This window comes from Cetorhinus maximus, chromosome 4 (assembly GCF_964194155.1).
Source record: "Cetorhinus maximus chromosome 4, sCetMax3.hap1.1, whole genome shotgun sequence".
Classification (NCBI taxonomy): Eukaryota; Metazoa; Chordata; class Chondrichthyes; order Lamniformes; family Cetorhinidae; genus Cetorhinus; species Cetorhinus maximus.
The window spans coordinates 161,925,905-161,944,523 of record NC_135882.1 but is presented as its reverse complement, the minus strand read 5'-3'; the positions used below and the strand labels follow the sequence as shown (position 1 = coordinate 161,944,523).

Below are 18,619 nucleotides of genomic sequence, written 5' to 3'. Positions count from 1 at the left end.
TACCCCCAATAACCTTATTTTGAGCCTGTGTCCCCTAGTTCTTTTATACTCTACAATGGCTTTTTTTCAATTCAATTCTCTTATTGACTGTGGTGGGGGTGGGGTGGGGGCTGGATGGGGGAAGATTCAACCTGAGAATCACAAGGATTCCAGCCCAGCATTTTAACCACTAAACCACCACTTTGAGTGACAACTCATTCTAATTCGATATTTTTTAAGAAAGCAAATATGAATTTTGAAAGCAAAGGAAATCTTTTTGAGGGAATGGGATAGGCTGGAAGGGGAGGACAGAAACATATTGAGAGTGATGTGACCTCTGGCCTCTCTCTACCTTCCCTTGGTGAGGAGTGAATAGGAGTGGTGGGGGGGGAGTGGATGATGAATTCAGGATAAGATGCCAGAATACATCAATGGGTAGAAAAGAGTACAATAGCTCAACAGGTAGCACCAAGAGAAGGAGTCAGGTGTAGCTTTAGCAGTGAGGATCGAAGTGAATAGGGATTGTGATTGGAATGAGGTGATTTGGAGAAGGGAGGGGTTAGCTAGGATGTGAAGTGGTAGGGGTGCAAGAAAGAGCCAAGAATTTGGGAGCAGCTTGAATGTTGGGGAAGGGGACCCCGAGAGCCTCATCTTTCAAGCAGATTCCTCCACAAAATGTAGCCTGCAGCCATCAGCTTCTTTTTTCCCTGCTGTGCCATTGACCCTCTACCAGCCAAAAGAAAGATGAAAAGAAGAAACAGACGGAAGTATAAATAGAAGGGAGTAAGACAAAAAGTTATCAGGTGAGAGAAGCAGAAGAGAATGAGGGACAGAAGCAGAAGAGGAGAGACAGAGGAAAAGGGAATGTGAAAGAGAGATAAGTGAAAAAGGGACCATATCCCCCGGGTTACCATGTGCAAAGCCATGTAGGATTCGCTGGTAGATAGCTGAATATTCAGAAAGTATAAGCTTCTTTTGAGGGGGATTGTAACTCTACAACATTAACCCTGTTGAAATAGTACACATTTGCAGTAAGTAGTACTTTTCATAAAAGTTGACATCCAATACATTAAGTAGCCTGTTGACGGAGAGCATTGAGCAAAGAACATTTCTGTAACATAGCAGCGATAGAACATTAAGAAGGAAGTGTTTCCGAAGGGATCTTGAAGGATGAAGCAGTGGTTTATGACATTGTGACCAAGTATTTTACATGAATATTCAGTGTAATTGACAGATGTAAAGTAAGCATTTGAGCCCTCTCCTTTGGGTACCATTGCTGCGAAAGGCTTTAGTAATGACTAACAACAGCTAATGCAATACATAATATCCATCCTGTAATACCAGTGGGAGGTTGGTAAGTACTGTACATTATATTTATCACCTGTTCTACTACCGGCAGAAAGGTTTTAAAAAGCCAGAACTGTGTGACTGCTTGTGAATATGATGGATGATGAGCTGCTTCCTCTCTCCTCTACCTCCCAGTTTTAAAATATTCCTGTACTGAATAGCCTGATTAATTCAGATGTTTAGTTCCATAGTTACATGTTTTCCCCTTCCCTTACTCCCAACTCCCATGCAAGTAGCCAGTCCATGTATTATGCTTGGATGTGAATGTTAGAAAGTTATTTGCTTGAGGGAGCTGAGCCCAATGTTGTTCTCTCAATATCCACAAGCAAGCACTTCCCAGCAAGGTCACTGAATTGTGACCAATAGTGAGAATAGTGAGAAGACTGCTCCATGAGTATAACAACTATGGGTCTGAATCACCTCTCCCATTTTCTTGGACAGTATGTCCAACATCCTGGGCATTACCATTGACCAGAAACTGAACTGAACTAGTCATATAAATACTGTGGCAACAAGAGCAGGCCAGAGGCTAGGAATCGTGCGACGAGTAACTCACCTCCTGACTCCCCAAAGCCTATCCACCATCTACAAGACACAAGTCAGGAGTGTGATGGAATACTCTCCACTTGCCTGGATGAGTGCAACTCCAGCAACACTCAAGAAGCTTGACACCGTCCAGGACAAAGCAGCCCACTTAATTGGCACCACATTCACAAACATTTACTCCCTCCACCGCCAACATACAGTGGCAGCAGTGTGTACCATCTACAAGATGCATTGTAGGAACTCACTAAGCTTACTTAGACAGCACCTTCCAAACCCACGACCACTACCATTTGGCAAACAAGGGCAGCAGACTCATGGGAACACCACCATCTGGAAATTCCTTTCCAAGCCACTCACATTCCTGACTTGTAAATATATTGCCGTTCCTTCACTGCCACTAAGTCAAAATCCTGGAACTCCCTCCCTGACAGCACTGTGGATGTACCTGCACCACACAGACTGTAGTGGTTCAAGAAAACAGCTCACCACCACCTTCTCAAAGACATTTAGGGATGGGCAATAAATGTTGGTCCAGCCTGCAAAGCCCACATCCCGTGAATGAATAAAAAAAAAGCTATTTTCAGCTTCTCTAGGTACATCATTTGTATCATTACTTATCCCATTACCACCTTCTTTAACCTTGTCCCACCTTCCTTTTTGTCATTGAATCACTCCTGTTCTGTACTCCATTTGTAGATCTTTCCATTTGTTCTTTCCTCCCCTCCTCACCACCACTTTCCTCTGGCTCTGAACTTGCTTAAAAACTGTTCAGGGGAAATTTTCCCTGGAACTTTTTGGTGCTAAAGAGTCTCTGAGTCTGCAAGTTGGGATCTTAAGCTAAAACGCCTGTTTAGTCTGCGAGATGTCATCTTGGTAAAAGGGTTGAGGCTGGAAATTGGAATGGCCACCCGGAGGATCATTAAGGCACTGATTGCCTTCGTGGTATTTTAGCACTCTCCACTGCTTGTTTTTACCTCTTCACCAAAATAGGACCAACGTCCTGAACATAAGATCATAAGAAATAGGAGCAGGAATGGGCCATTTGGTCCACCGATGATCTGATTGTGATCTTAACTCCACTTTCCTGCCTGACCCCCGCCCCCACCTCCCCAAAGCCCTTAATTCCCTTGTTGATCAAATATCTGCCTAACTCAGCCTTGCATATATTCAATGACCCAGCCTCCATCGCTCTCTGTGGAAGAGAATTCCAAACATTAACGACCCTATGAGAAAAGAAATTCATCCCCATCTCCATCTTGAATGGGTGATACCTTATTTATAAACTGTGTCCCCTAGTTCAACCCAGCATCTGCCTATCAAGCAGAACCTTATATAATTCAATCAGGTGACTTCACATTCTTCTAAACCCCAACTTGCTCAGCCTTTGCTTATAAGACAAACCCCTCATCCCAGGAATCAGCCTGGTGAACCTTCTCTGAACTAATACAAGTATATCTCTGTGTAGCCAGTCCTTCAGCAAGAACACATTCAAATTAAAAGAAGCCAACATTTAAAAGCAAACAAATAAGTTGGGCAAAACGGCTGTTTGTGATGGATAATTTCCAGAAATTGGCCAAACTCTGCCTCCCAGTATTCCACGGGAGAACTAACCAGCCCATCAGACCACACAATGGGTCTGCATCTACTACCTCTGGAGCTGTAAATAATGCCTACAGATTTGGATTCACTGCATCTGAATGTGCCCCCAAATTCCTTGGAAATGCCAATTTCAGAGAACTTTTTGATTAGAGCAAAGCCTACCTGATATGATAATTGGGTTCGTCCCCATCATAACCACTTTCATATGTTAATGGACTATTTATGGACTAGAGAACTTTTTGATTAGAGCAAAACCAACCTGGTATAACCAAGGTCTTCCCCATTGAAACCGCCTTCATGTATTGATGGACTATTCATGAACCAGGAAAGTTACAATATGTAAGAAGACACAGATTTGGGGTGAGGTTTTGCAGCAAGTGTTGTCACGGGTGTGATTCTTTTTTTGGTAGTTTTAAGAAACGTGTGTTTTTAGTAGCAAGGGCAGTGGTGGTAGTAGCAGAAAGCAGTAACAGCCGAAGCAGACAAGAGAGAAAGCAGCAGCCGGCAGCAGTGGCAGCACTACACAGTATAGAGCTCTCAGAAAATAAGTTTAATAAGGGAATTGGATGAACTAAAATGGGACAACTAAGCTAAAGGAACAGCTGGAACAGAAGCAGCAAATCAAGAGCTAGAAGTGTGAGTGCAACTCAGAAGTTACAGGAACGGTGTTTGTGACTATGATACTGATTTAACTTAAAAGGGGCACTGACGTTTGTAAGTTTATCGATGGTAAACAGCATTTGTAAGTACTGATCTAACATAAGGGGAGCAGGGTACTGGCGCTTGTAAGTCTATCAATATTACAATAAGCTATTAAAAGGGTGAGTTGTGAACATTGACCATTTTCTCCACCTGGATGGGTTCAGGCCAAACCTTAGAGTTAGGAGCGTAAGAGGGGAGGCATGGGTTCACCTACTTGCACCTTCTTATGTTAGGAGGCCAAAACTGTACAAAGTACTCCAGGTGTAGTCTCACCAATGCTCTGTACAGTAGTAGCAAGACTTCCCTACTTATATACTCTACCCCCTTGCAATAAAGGCCAACATTCTATTTGCCTTCCTAATTACTTGCTGTAACTGCACATTTTTTATGAGTCATGTACAAGGACTCACAGATCGCTCTGTACTGTAGCATTTTGCAGTCTCTCTTCATTTAAAAAAAAATATTGTTTTTGTATTCTTCCTGCCAAAGTGGACAAAATCACATTTTCCCACATTATACTCCATCTGCCAATTTTTTGCCCACTCACTTAACCTATCTATATCCATTTGAAGACTCTTTGTATCCTCCTCACAACTTGCTTTCCTACCTATCTTTGTGTCATCAGCAAATTTGGCTACAATACAATCTGTCCCTTCATCCAAGTCATTAATATAGATCGTAAATAGTTGAGGTCCCAGCACTGAACCCTGTGGCACTTCACTGCTTACAGTTCACTAACTTAAAAATGACCCATTTATCCAGATGCTCTGTTTCCTGTTAGTGAGCCAATCCTCTATTCATGCTAATATATAACCCCCAACACCATGAGATCTTTTGATAAAAGCAAAATACTGTGGATGCTGGAAATCTGAAATAAAAACAGAAAATTCTGGAAAAACTCAGGAGGCCTGCCAGCATCAGTGGGAAGAGAAACAAAATTAACGTTTCGAGTCCGTATGACTCTTCTTCAGACTGAAGAAGAGCTATACAGACTCGAAACATTGTCTCTGTTTCTCTCTCCACAGATGCTGTCAGAACTGCTGAGTTTTTGCAGCATTTTTTGTTTTTACTCCATGAGTTCTTATCTTGTGTGGTAATCTTTTATATGGCACCTTATTGAATGCCTTTTGGAAATCTAAATGCAATGCATCTATTAGTTCCCCTTTATTCACCTTGCTTGTTACATCCTCAAAGAACTCTAATAAATTTGTCAAACATCGTTTCACTTTCACAAAACCATGTTGACTCTGCCTGATTGTATGAATGATTTTCTAAATGTCCTGTTACTACCTCATTAATAATGAATTTTTGCATTTTCCCAATAGTAGTTACCATCCTTACCTTTGGTTATCCATGGATGGTTCATCCTTCTCAAAGCATTTTTCTTTCTCAATAGAATATATCTTTGTTGACAATTATGAAATATCTCCTTAAATGTCTGACACTGCTTCTCTACCATCTTACCTTTTAATCTATTTTCCCAGTCCACTTTTGGCAACTCTGTCTTCATGCCCAAGAATTGACTTTATTTAAGTTTAAGACACTGGTTCACTGGTTTTAGACCCAAATTTCTTGCCCCAAAACTGAATGGGAAATTCCATCATGTTATGATCATTCTTACCAAGAAGATCCTTTACTCAGAGGTCATTCATTAATCCTGTCTCATTACATATTGCCAGATCTAAAATAGCCTATTCCTTAGAACATATTGTTCTCAGGGACAGTCTTGAATGCACTCTTTGAACTCATCCTCAAGGCTCCCTTTGCCAATTCTATTCACCCAATTGATATGAAGATTAAAATCTCCCACAATTTGTGGGAATATCATTTTATCAGCCCCCATTAGTTCTTGATTTATACCTTTTGCTCTGTGTAGCTACTGTTAGGGGCTATAAACCGCTCAAAACTGAACATCAATGAGGCACTGTGGGCCAACAGCAGCAGCAGAATTATATTTAACCTCAATCTGAAATTTCGTGGTTTGGTATATCCTCCACTCTACCATTGCTATCAAGTCAAGGTGTTCAATGAAGAATGCAAGAGGGCATGCCAGGAACAGCACCTAAAAATGAGGTGTCAACCAAGTGAAGCTACAACACAGGATTACTTGTGTGCCAAACAGCAGAAACAGCATGCGATAGACAGAGCTAAGCGATCTCACAATCAATGGACCCGATGAAAGCTCTGGAGTTCTGCCATATCCGGTCGTGACTGGTGGTGGACACTTAAACAACTCACTGGAGGAGAAGGCTCCACAAATGTCCCCATCCTCAATGTTGGGGGAGTCCAGCACATCAGACAAGACATTTGTAACCATCTTCATTCAGAAGAGCCAAGTGGATGATCTATCTCAGCCTCCTCCTGAGGTCCCAAGAATCACAGATGCCAGCCTTCAGCCAATTTGTTTTAGTCCATGGACTGAACTTATGGGCACCCTGCGAGTGGGAAAACAGGGGGGTGGACCCATAAATTAGGGTGCTGTGCCATCGTTGGCATACCCGCAGTTGGCCCACCCACCCCCATTACCTCTATGATTTTACAGGCGGCTGGGGAGGCGTTGGGAAATTTGCCCGCCTGTGGCCCAATTGAGGCCCTTAACTGGGCAATTAATACCCAATTAAAGGCCTCATCTGGTCACCTCTCTGATAAAATAGGCAGCGAGAGAAGCCTGTGCCCAAAGTGTAGCTCAGCATGTTTAACCCTGCAGTCTGCTAGTCAGTTAAAGGGAGGGGGGGATGCGGATGGAAGTGGGGGGAGTGGGGGGGGGGAGGTGAGGGGGGGTGGTACCTCCTTCCCAGGCTTCCGGTGCCTAAAAAAGGCCTTCCTCCCACAGTTTTGCCTCCCCACATCCACCCTGCCATGTCCAATATGCCTCCCACCCCATCCTCACCGGGGCTTGTCGGCCTGGCCCCAGCGAGATCTTGGACTTACCCGAATATCCAGGTCCATCGCTGAAGACCACTTCCGTTGCCTACCTGCAGTACTGTCAGTAGCCACTGCTCCTGGTTGGTGCTGCTAGTGTGCAGACCTGCCGGCCTCCGATTGGCTGGCAGCTCTTTGAGGGAGGACACCCTCCTGGTGATGGATGGGAGTTCCACCTCATACTATTTAAAGGGGTATCGCCTGAAAAATTAAAGTGTGGCGAGTTGGCTAAGCATAGCTGGGCTCTACCCGAAATTTACACTGGGGTGCCTAGCCTCAGCATAAAATCTAGGCCCGTGTGATATCAAGAAACAGCTGAAGGCACAGGATGCTGCAGTGATAATGGGCCCTGACAACATGCTGGCTGTAGCACTGAAGGCTTGTGCTCCAAAAGTAGCTGCGCCCTTAGGCCAAGCTGTTCCAGTAGAGCTACAAACACTGGCATCTACGTGGCAATGTGGAAAGTTGCCTAGATGTGTCCTGTCCACAAAAAGCAGGGCACATCCAATGCAAAGAATTACCGCCCCATCAGTCTACTCATGGATGATGTCGTTGACGGTGCCATCAAGTGACACTCAGCAATCGCCTGCTCACTGATGCTCACTTTGGTTTCAGCTCCAAACCTCATTATAGTCTTCGTTGGGCTTCACTGCCCTTCTCTGTCAATGTGGGCGAGATTTCCCTTTCCCGAAATCCAAAGTTCTCCCTGATGATTCCTGGCTGTTTAAGCTGCTGAAGACACACACAATTTAAAGTAGCGCATCAATACCCAGCCTCCCAGTGACCAGTTCCCAATTAGATGCCTGAAAAAAAAAATCACAGGGAGAGTGCCAAAGATATTTTAGTGAAGCTGACCCTGGAAGAATTGCTGGGGTTAGTAGTGATGCAATCATGGAATGATATAGCACAGCAGGAGGTCAGTGGGCCCCTCACGCTTGTGCCAGCTCCTTGAAAGAACTATCCAATTGCTTAGTTCACATTCCCGCTTCCCTTTCCCCGTAGCCTGTGAAACGTTTCTCCTCACATGTCACTTAGAATGGACTGGGTTTGGCTGGATGGATAATTTGCTTTAAACAGTAAAAAAACTCATGGGAACAAACAGAATAGTTCGCTGATGTACCATTTGATTTTATCATGGGAAAACATCACTGGGGAACGTGTTTTATAAAAAAAGATTGGCAGTTGATTGTTCAAGTGACGTGCTTGACAAACTCATGGCAGCCTTCATGTTGAAATCAACCTAACCTTCTTTCCCATGTTCATTGAATTATATGTTATGATCGTCTCCATGTGTCATGGAGGCCAGTAACCTTTAAAAAGAAATTCTGACTTCCAGTTTCTAGCTAAAAGAATGATGTGACAATGTTTCATGTTTTAAAACTCTTGCTGTAATAGGTGAGGTGAGAGTTAATGCCCTCGACATCAAGGCCACATTTGACCGAGTGTGGCGTCAAGGAGCCCTGGCAAAACTGGAGCCAATGGGAGTTAGGAGAAAACTCTCTGCTGCTTGGAGCCATACCTAGCACAAAGGAAGATAGTTGTGGTTGTTGGAGGTCAGTCATCTCAGCTCAAGGATAAAAGGAAAATACTGCGGATGCTGGAAATCTGAAACAAAAACAGAAAATGTTGGAAAAACTCAGCAGGTCTGACAGCATCTGTGGAGAGAGAAACAGAGTTAACGTTTCTAGTCCGTATGCTCGCTCTGAAGAATGGACTCAAAACATCAACTCTGTTTCTCTCTCCACAGATACTGTCAGACCTGCTGAGCTTTTCCAGCATTTTCATTTTTTATGTTAGTTCCAGGACCTGGCTGCAGGAGTTCCTCAGGGTACTGTCCTAGGCCCTACCATCTCCTGCTACTTCATCAATGACCTTCCTTCCATGGCCGTGTTGGCATGGATCAGTGTGGTGAAGTGTCAAGGTCTGGCCGTCCCCCCCGTGGAGTTCAGGAGTGTTAAGAGTCTGAGTGCGAACTGCCAATGACACTAGAGCTGGCCAGGGGGTGTGAGCCCTGGCTGCTTGGACTGAGTGCCTTGTGGCTCAGGGCCACGACTTGGATGTGCCCTGCCAGGTATTCCTCACCTGAGGTTGGCCCGGCTGCAATGGCGCTGCAGGTAGAGAGGGGACTAATCCATGCTCCTCTATCCTTTCAGGAGAAGACGAGCCATAACAACATTGAGAGGTTGGGGACAGGCAGAGGCCCTCCAAACCTCCTAACCCTAACCAGATTCGAGCAGGATGCCTTGGAGCTGGAGAGGTGACACGCACCTCGGTCAGCCAGCTGCAGAGAAACTGGGGTGTCAGACGAAGGTAAGAGTGGAGTGCACAGAGGTGAGAGTGTTGGATGGTACAAACATTCTTGTGTAGCCTCTTCATTGATGGGAGCCTCAAAACTGGATTCCCCATTGATCATTGAAAGATGATGGCACCATGATGCAGATCTCCATTGTCTCACCAGGGTGCCTGGCATGCACAGTGACAGTGTGATGACTTTAACTAATGACATGCTGTTGTTCTCCCTTAGATTCGCCAGCACTCACTCAATCGCAGGACCCCAAAGAGCCATCCCGATGTCAGAGGACCACCGGATTTCAGCTGCACTAGCGTCACTCCCGCTCTCTGAACCAGGCACCAGCGCAGATACCAGCACCCCGGTGGGCATTAGATCATTGGCTAGAATGTCGGTGCACAGCGGTAAGGGCACTTCACACTCACTTGAGGAGCAGGCAGAGGCAGAGAGTGCCCAGGGCGCCAGCAGTTGGAGGACTGCTGGAGATCAGGATGATGCTGAACCGAAGGCAGATGATGAGCCTCTGGAGTCGTCTATCAGGCGGCAGATGCTGGATGTCCAGCAAGATGTGCGGGAGGATCTGGCAGAGATCCATGAGAGTCTGTGTGCCATGGTCTCTGTTGTGGAGGGGTCTATGTGGAGCGTGAGCACTGTGTTGACCCTCATGACCGAGCGCACTGCCTCCTCCATTGAGAGAATGGCGACTCTCATAGAGAGGCAGCTCCAGGGACAGAATCAGGGGTTCCTGGGGTTGCGCTTGGACCTGCAAGCCCTCACTCAGGGCACTGACCTCAGGTGGTCTGTGCCAGTGTGGGAGATGTATGAGGCTTCCAGTATCCCAGTTAGGTGCCCATCCATCAATGGTGAGCAGGGAGATCCAGAGCGATTGATGTTGGTGCACGAGCTGCTTGTCATCTCTACGGGTTCCTCTCTGGGCGCTCTGGATGACGGCAGCAGCTCCTCCGCTCCTCTGCCATTGACCGTGACACCTGATGAGGCTGCAATGACTGGGGAGATGCCAGCCGTGGCACTGGCCGCTCCCTCCCAGGCGGGGCCTGTGTAGGCTCCACTGGCCAGAGGATGACTGCCAAGATCATCAAGGCTAACAGGACAGCAGTCAGCAGGCTGTCTCCAATGTCACTGCCAGTGAGGTGGGTGGTGGGGGGAGCGGTTGCAGAGTGGGTGGAGGGACACCAAGATGTAGCACTCACAAAGGTAAGTTTAAAGCACAAGAGGTCACAGGTGATCTTCTGTTCTGTAATGTTTTGTTTATGTTTACTGGTCTGGGAATGAAGACCAGAGAAGCTTATGTTAATTTGTTTGGATTGTGAAAATGACAAATTTTGTTTTTGTCATCATTGCCTGAGTCTGCTTCACCTTTTTAATTTTTTGATGCAGCATACGCCAGTATGTAATGCTGGATGTGAGTGGCTGTAAACTTTATTGCACAGGCACTGAGTGGACTTTAGGTTCAAATGAAAGGATCATTTCAGACATCTGGGATGGAGGCGGCAGCCCTGGCAATGAGGTCGAAGCAGATCTTTGGCAGCCTAGCTGAAGGAGCGTTGGATTGAGGCGTCCCTGGTTTCCCTGCCTCCCTGAAGGATACTGAGGTCTGCCTCCACACCCTCAGCATTTTCTTCACCAGGCACCTCTTCTGACTCACTACTGGATTCATCCTCTGTGGCCTGTGGAGCTGCGTAAAGATCCTCTTCCTCCAGTGGGTCCCCCCTTGCCAGTGTCAGATTGTGGAGAGCGCAGCATGCAACGACTATCAGTGACACCCACTCTGGGGGGTATTTTGGTGCTCTACCTGAACGGTTCAGGCATCGGAAGCGCATCTTCGGAAGACCTATGGTCCTCTCTACCACCACTCTTGTGGAGGCGTGACTCCTATTATAACGCTGCTCTACCTCTGTTCTTGGGTGGCGGAGCAGCATCATAAGCCACCATTTCAACAGATAGCCTTGTCACCCAGCAACCATCCATCCAGTCGGGCTGGAGCATTGAATAGCCTCAGCACCTGGGAGTGTCTGAGGATATAAGCGTCATGGGAGCTGCCAGGCTACCTTGCACAGACTTGCAGAATCTGCGTCCTGTGGTCACAAACTATCTGACTATCTAACTATCGAGTGGAATCCCTTCCTGTTGACAAAGACACCCGGCTGACCCGCTGGCGCCTTGATGGTCACATGTGTGCACCCTGGATACAGGGGAACTCAGCAATAAATGCAAACCCTCTGGCCGGCCTCGTCCACATGGAAATGAATAAATGTCATTACCCAGCTGAACAGAGCTTCTGTCACCAGCTTAATGCAACTGTGGACAGCTGATTGGGACACTCCACACAGATGCCCCACTGACCCCTGGAGGCATAGAAGTTGAGGGCCGCTGTGACCTTCAGAGCCACTGGCATGGGGTGTCCACCCACACAGTTGGAGCTGATCTCAGGTCCAATCATCTGACAGATGGAGGTCACTGTCTCCCTTGAAAGGCGGAGCCTCCTTCGGCATTGCACCTCGTACATGTTGAGGTAGCTGCATCACCGCCTGTAAACCCTGGCAGCAGGATAGTGGCATCTTCTGCGGCCTCTTCCGCCTTGGACTATCTGCTGGCCCTGCACCCCTTGTGCCTGCGCCTCTCCTCCCACAGGTCCCTCCCTTGGAAGCTGCATTGGGACACGTGGCCTCCTCTCCCTTCTGCCCCTCTCTTCCTCCTCAGAGGAGGTGCCTCCAGCGGAAACCCCCATTACCAGGGTGACAAAAGGCTGTCTGATACCTAGAAGGGTCCGTACTGTCAAAATCCTCCGGGAGCCTTGGAGACACTAGCGAGTGCTGAAACAAAGCCTAGAAATGCTAAGAATGAAGCTCAGAACTAAGATGAAGCTGTGAAGTTCGAATAAGCAACCAGCAGCAAACTATCTCCTAAACTCTTCACTGCTCACACTGTCAATGCTGCTGAGCCTTTTTATCCCACCCTTGGATAAGGCTTTGCAAAATGTGGGCTGCCCGCCTGCCCATTTTGCCCATGCGATGAGCGCGAAATTGCATGGGCAACATAAAATTGGGTTCAGTAGGGTTTCTAATGGCCTTAAGTGGCCTTTTAATTGATTGTGGGCGTGGCTCTGACACCCGCAAGTGCCCGCCGACCTGAATGACATCGGAACGCTTGCCTGACGTCTTCTCGCACTATATGCCCGATCGGGTTGGGTGTGTGCCCACCCGCAAAGCGTGAAATTCTGCCCTAAGCCTCAATTTATAAAGCTGTGGACCCTGGATTCTTTTATTTAACAGGCTTCTCAACTTGTCCTGTCACCCTCAAAGATTTCCTTTTGAAACCCCCAGTTCTCCCAGCTCTTGCACACCCTTTAAAATTGCACTAGAGGCTATATTGCCACGATTGTACCAGTGTAACACTCTCAATTTCCCCACACCAGCCATTGCATGACCTCTCTGACTGAGATTGCCGATTAAATATTAATTAGAATAAAATCAAGAACAATTTATTGCTATAGTCCAGTGTCCACTTGGCATTATTCTGAGATTGAGCAGTGTGACTTTACAACCAGCGGGGACAGGAGACAGGGAGGTGGTGGCTTAGTGGCATAGTGGTATTGTCACTGGACGGGTAATGCTCTATGAACCCAGGTTTGAATCCCACCATGGCAGATGGTGGAATTTGAATTCAATAAAAATCTGGAATTATAAGTGTAACAATGACTGTGGAACCATTGTCAATTGTTGTAAAAACCCATCTGGTTCACTAATGCCCTTTAGGGGAGGAAATCTGGTCTACATGTGACTCCAGACCCACAGCAATGTGGTTGACTCTTAACTACCCTCTGAACAAGGGCAATTAGGGATGGGCAGTAAATGCTGGCCCAGCCGGTGACACCCACATCCCATGAATGAATAAAAATAAAGGATGTGAATCCAGATCCCAGAATGTCTCTGCCCTGCCCATGGGAGCCACTTCATGCTCTGTTAATTTCAGCCTACATCATTGTCAAAAAATTTCTTCTCAGCAGGGACCGAGCACAAATTTTGTTGCTTGGACAGCGGAGATGAGGCTTTACTTCAATTTTCGACTGCTGACAGCATTTGGTTGTAAATAATCTTCGGCAAGTGGAACAGATTTTTCACCAGTTCTCAGTTGGATTTTAGATCATTCATCACTTGTGATTGAATCATTTTATTGTTTTAGACTCTTACCATTCCTTTATGTGTTAAAACATGGAAAAGATCATTTCAACTTTTAGGTACACTCAGCAACTTGTCCAGTTTAAAAATTGTTAATGACATGACTGGACACTAACAAGAATGCCTGAAGAACTGTTACAGCCTAAACACCCAATAGAATCAGCATCGGAACATTGCTTCACTAGGCAGCATTTCTGAAGCTATTAGGGGGACAGTATTTCATTTGTTAGACTTACTGAGTGCCTATTTCAAAATTAATACTAAGTGGGTTTAACAAATGTAATATCTTTAAGTTTACTTTGAATTATTTTGGAAATGCAGCTCAAAAAGTTATTTACTCAATATCAACTTACGAGAACGCCTCAATAAACAGTTCCATGTGATATATGATTTCTTCTATTTAAATATTTCAAAGTAATTTTAAATAGTCTGTATAGATATGTAAAAGGGAATGGGTTTCTTGAGCTCTTGTCAAAGAACATAGGGAACAGAGTCCATATTTTTATTGTTCTAACCAAAAGGACATCAGCTCAGATGTGTGCAATGTTTATTTTTTATCAAATCATTATAGAGTTCAGCTTTAGAAATCCAAGACAGGGCTAATTTTCTTTCAGCCAGTTTCCCTTTGTTCCTTCAGATTATTTTTTGAAACGGGTCGTTGGGCAGTATTGAACAATCATGGGGCCTTGAGTAAACAACATAATTGCACTTTGAACCTCAATGTGACCACTATGTATGACTAGGAAAGGTCAGAAAATGAATAGAAATTGCAGATGCATTCACTACATTTTATGGTGAATCACTAATAGCTGACAGTGAGTGCAAGTTGTAATTCAACCTTGTGGATTCTGTTGATGTTTATGAACTGGCTAATTAATGATGTCGCCAAAGCCTCGAATGAATTTACTGCCCTGTAAGCCACTAATAGCTATTTATTTTTCAGTGTTTCAGTGTACCAGTGTTATTACTGTATTCAGATCACATCTCGGGTGAGACACATTGGACTGGATGCTGCGGTAAAATAAAGTTCAGACTAATAAAACTCACTGTTATTTATGCACAGATTGGACGTCAGCTAACAGAGAAGGGACAGGTAAGCACCCTGGCAGGTAAGTCTTGATTACTGTCAGTTAACCACATTAGCACTGAAAGTTAACTTTTACAAGTGTGGAGTCGTTTTCCTTCAGCTTTAATTATTAATTAATTACATTTAACTTAAATTAATCTAATTAAAAACATTTTAAAAAATGGTTTCTTCCTGTCTCTTTTATTTCTCTCTCTCTTTCCTCTCTTTATTTCACTTTCTGTGCCTGATTTGACTTTGAATGAACCATTCTAACTGACACTCCCTGGTTCAGACTCTGCGTTGCTCATTAATGACCTGTGAATCTGATTGGTTAAGCTGACACACAATTTCTAGTCCTGTTTGCCCAACTGATAAATGCCCTGTAGAGGATGCTGTGCTTTTTGGATAGTTGGTTGACAGGAGCTTGCCGTGCGAATACTCAGAAAAATATTGACCAAAAAGGGGAAAATAGAGTATGAGAGTAAACTTGCAGGGAACATAAAAAACTGGCCGTAAAAGCTTCTATAAATATGTGAAGAGAAAAAGATTAGCAAAGACAAACGCAGGTCCCTTACAGTCAGAAGTAATGGGGAACAAAGAAATGGCAGAAGAATTGACATATTTTGATTCTGTCTTCACAAAAGAGGACACAAATAATTTCCCAGAAATGTTAGGGAACCAAGGGTCTAGTGAGAGGGGGAAATTGAAGAAAATCAGTATTAGTAAAATAACGGTGCTAAAGAAATTAATGGGGTTAAAGGCTGAAAAATCCCAGGGCCTGATAATCTACATCCCAGAGTACTAAAGGAAGTGACCATGGAAATATTGGATGCATTGGTGGTCATCTTCCAAAATTCTATCGACTCTGGAGCAGATCCTACAGATTGGAGGGTGGCAAATGTAACTCCATTATTTGATAAAGGAGGGAGAGAAAAAGCAGAGAAAGCATGTTGACATAAAGCATGTTTTTGTGCCAATTGGTTTTAGTATTTCAATAGAAACCACTGTACTGACCTTTCATTAGACCAATAAAGGTTGACCTTTAGGGCCCCTTAAGTAGGGTTAAGGGGATTACAAACCAGTTAGCCTAACATCAGTAGTGGGGAAAATGCTAGAGTCTATTATAAAAGATGTGGTAACAGAACACTTGGAAAGCATTAACGGGATTAGACAAAGTCAGCATGAGTTTATGAAAGGGAAATCATGCTTAACTAATCCATTGGAGTTTTTTGAGGATGTAATGAGTAGAATAGATAAGGGAGAAACAGTGGATGTGGTGTATTTGGATTTCAAGAAGGTTTTTGATAAAGTCCCACATAAGAGGCTAGTGGGAAAAATTAAAGTACATAGGATTGGAGGTAATATACTGGCATGGACTGAGAATTGGTTGACGGACCGGAAACAGAGAGTGGGAATAAATGGGTCTTTTTACAGGAGGCAGGCAGTGACTAGTGGTGTACCGCAGGGATCAGTGCTTGGGCCCCAGCTATTCACAATATATATAAATGACTTGGATGAGGAAACCAAATGCAATATTTCCAAGTTTGCTGATGACACAAAACTGGCGGGGTTGTCAGTTGTAAGGAGGATGCAAGGAGGCTTCAGGGCGAATTAGACAAATTGTGTGTGTGGGCAAATGCATGGCAGATGCAGGATAATGTGGATAAATCTGAAGTTATATGCTTCGGTGTGAAAAACAGAAAGGCAGAGTATTATTTAAATGGTGATATATTGGGGAAATGTGGATGTACAAAGGGATCTGGGTGTCCTTGTACACCAGTCAACGGAAGTAAACAGGTAGGTGCAGCAAGCACTTAGGAAGGCAAATGGTATGTTGGTCTTCATTGCAAGAGGATTTGAATTCAGAAGTAGGATCATCTTACTGCAGTTATACAGGGCCTTGGTGAGACCACACCTGGAGTATTACGTTCAGTTTTGGTCTCCCTACATAAGAAAGGATATACTTGCCATAGAGGGAATGCAGCAAAGGTTCACTAGGCTGATACCAGGGATGGCAGGGCTATCATATGAGGAGAGATTGGTTTGACTGGGCCTATATTCGCTAGAGTTTATAAGAATGAGAGGGGATCTGATTGAAATGAATAAAATTCTAACAGGGCTAGACAGACTGGATGCAGGGAGGATGTTTCCCCTGGTTGGGGAGTCTAGAACCAGGGGCCACAGTCTCAGGATTCCGGGCAGGCCATTTAGGACTGAGATTAGAAAAAATTTCTTCACTCAGAGGGTGGTCAGCCTGTGGAACCCTCTACCACAGAAGGCTGTGGAGGCTGGGTCACTGAGTATATTCAAGAAAAAAATTGATAATTTTTTGTATATTAGGGGCATCAAGGAGTATGGAGAGTGCGGGAATATGGCGTTGAGATAGAGGATCAGCCATGATCATATTGAATGGCAGAGCAGGCTCAAAGGGCTGAATGGCCTACTCCTGCTCCTAGTTTCCATGTTTCTATGTTTCTAGAATGTCTATGGGCAAATTCAAATCTAATGAACAGCAGGGACAATGCTCAGAGCAAATCTGCTATTGGTTTCTAACGAAGCTGTTGTGTGTTATATTAATGCTGTGTGGATTTTTCAAAATAATGAATGGAGTATTAAGTTTTACTGCTTTTAAAAAAAAAAATTGTTAAAGCACCATTGAGATTTTATTTTGCCAGTTAGCAGTGTGAGTAGTTGGTATAACCCCCTTAACCCTACTTAAGGGGCCCTAAAGTTCAACCTTTATTGGCCTAATGAAAGGTCAGTACAGTGGTTCCTATTGAAATAATAAAACCAGTTGGCACAAAAACATCCTTTATGTCAACATGCTTTATTTGGGGGATACGGTGGTATCTTGGTAGGTCGCTGGACTCATAATCTAGAGGCCTAGGCTAATGTGACGGGGACAGAGTTTGAATCCCACCACAGCAGCTGGTGGAACTTGAATTCAATAAATAAATCTGGATTGTAAAGCTAGCCTCAGTGACGGTGACCATAAAACTATCACTGATTGCTGTATAAATCTATCCGGTACACGAATGCCCTTTAGGGAAGGAAATCCGCCATCCTTACCCAGTCTGGCCTACATGTGACTCCAGACCCACAGCAACGTTCTTAACTCTTAACTGCCCTCTGCAAAGGCCTAGAGAGCCATTCAGTTCAAGGGCAATTAGGGATGGGCAACAAATGCTGGCCTCACCGGCGACACCCACATTCCATGAAAGAATGACGAAAAAGAAGATTTTTAATCCACCGACTGGAAGCCTGAGCTTAACTTTTAAAAACAGAGACTTCGTAAAACAGAGACTAAGGCCGGAATTTTCCCGCCCCGTTGGCGTTGGGCGTCATGGCGGGCGGGAGGGGGGGACCATATGGCGAGAAGGCCAAAAATGGGTTTCACGGCAGCATGAAAGCCCAGCAGGATTGTTTGATGGGATCTGCCTTGGCAGAACGCCAATCCTGCCAGAGGCCGATGTGAACCCACTTTGCCTCCCGGTAATGGGATGCAAAGTAAGGCCTGACCGGAATTGTACCCACCCACCCCCCCACCCGCCACACCAGATTTACCGTTATACTGTTGGGAAAACACGCCGGGCCAGAACACGTCCAGATAAGTGTGATGTGCAGAAGCCGGGACTTATCATTGGGGCCTTGCTCAGATCACAGACATCCGAGGAGAAGATGCTGGAGCCCTACAGCTACCGGACCCTGGAGGGACACATGCATCGTATCCTGGGTGGATTCCCATGGACGTGGCTCTGCCACGAAGCAGTTCACGGAAGGTGGGAGGTCACTTTGATGTCTCAGGTCTGCTTCGGTTCATCACGGTCTTAGCCATGGGCTGCTAGAGATGATTGTCGGGTGTTGTGGTGGGTGGGGGGGGACGAAGGTCCAGTTGAGTGGGAGAGGAAGATGTACGGTGGGGGGGGGAGTCAGTGGGGGGGGGGTGTGTTTGGAAGAGGTAGGTCTAGG

At 45.2% G+C, this 18,619-nt stretch overlaps 1 long non-coding RNA gene across 1 annotated transcript in view; it reads right to left on the bottom strand.

Annotated features, from left to right (window-relative positions):
* The window catches only part of LOC144680013 (uncharacterized), a 773,835-nt gene extending 755,996 nt beyond the window's left edge, over positions 1-17,839 (bottom strand). The window contains exon 1 of the long non-coding RNA XR_013576470.1: positions 17,774-17,839. This is a non-coding gene — a long non-coding RNA (uncharacterized LOC144680013). The remainder of the gene's footprint in view (positions 1-17,773) is intronic.
* Between the last annotated feature and the right edge of the window lie 780 nt (positions 17,840-18,619).